Source organism: Rhagoletis zephyria, unplaced genomic scaffold, assembly GCF_001687245.7.
Source record: "Rhagoletis zephyria isolate East Lansing unplaced genomic scaffold, Rhagoletis_zephyria_1.1 Rzeph_scaffold_01485, whole genome shotgun sequence".
NCBI lineage: Eukaryota > Metazoa > Arthropoda > Insecta > Diptera > Tephritidae > Rhagoletis > Rhagoletis zephyria.
In genome coordinates this window covers 34,751-36,012 of record NW_016158569.1, presented here as the reverse complement: position 1 = coordinate 36,012, position 1,262 = coordinate 34,751, and positions in this window count along the sequence as shown.

Sequence of the window (1,262 nt, the reverse complement as noted above, 5' to 3'; positions counted from 1 at the left end):
ACAAAAATTAATTTGTGATTCTAGAAACCATCTAGGACTTATTACCTGTACCTATTGATATATTACTTCTGATTTTTAATTTACAATAGTGTAAATTCTTCTGTCAAGCGTTATATAAGGTAGCATTAATATCACCGATGACAGTTAAATCTTAGGTGGATTTTTATATCAGAATCTGATCTTTGTGAAAAGTGTGCAGATATAGGGTACTATTGAATATAAGCCCTCGATATGTAAAATATATGTAAAATAAATAAACATTTTATTTTTATTTTATTTTTATTTATTTTATAAATCTACCTGCGCACAGTGTTCGGTATTGTATGGAGAGGGCGGCCAAAAATACTTTCAGTGAAGATATCGACTTGCAAATTTTAAAATGGTTTAAAATAAATATATCAATAGTATATATATAAAATAATGATGGTTACCAAGCTTTACCTACCTCCCACCACCACCCACTACACATTGAAAGAGGACCAATTTATCTTTTTTTTTATTTTGGGTACTTACAAGAGAAAATTAACTTTGTATTAAATAAAAGTAAGAAAAATGAAAAACGAAAATTAAACGACAAAAATAATAAAGATTAATACAAATTCAAAAAATATAAAAAATTATTCCAACATATTGGAATTGCAATATCTTCTTGCAACTGCAATTGCATCTATTGCAATAGATCAAAAACTGACTTCAACAAAATGGATTTATGCTTGCTCGTTAAGATTCTCTGCCCTGATATAAATGGATCGGAACTTAACAACAATCTATTATGCAAATCCGTATTAGTTAAAATGGGAAGCTTTGCGCGTGTGCTGATATCTGAATTTTTTATTGTCTTTATTTCTAGACTTGGCAGCTTCTTCTGAGAGCTCTCCTATTGAAACTAAAGCGTTTTCAATAATGTCAGGAGCGTGAGTTAGTGGTGTTGTGGTAAGCAGTGCGCGCTTCCACTCCGCAACGCCTGGGTTCAAACCCTGGTCAAAGCAACATCGCAAAAAAAAAAAATATATAGAAAAAAGGTTTTTTCTTAACAGCGGTCGTCCCTCGGCAGGCAATGGCAAACCTCCGAGTGTATTTCTGCCATGAAAAACCGCTTCTCATAAAAAAAAATACAATCGCTTTGTGTGACAACTTCAAGGCGCACGCCACAAATCGGAGGAGAAGCTCGGCCAAACACTAACATATCTGTAAGCGCCAATCTATTATTATTAGTGAGTTAATATTTTATGTACGTTAGCTGGGAGATAATACCAAGAATA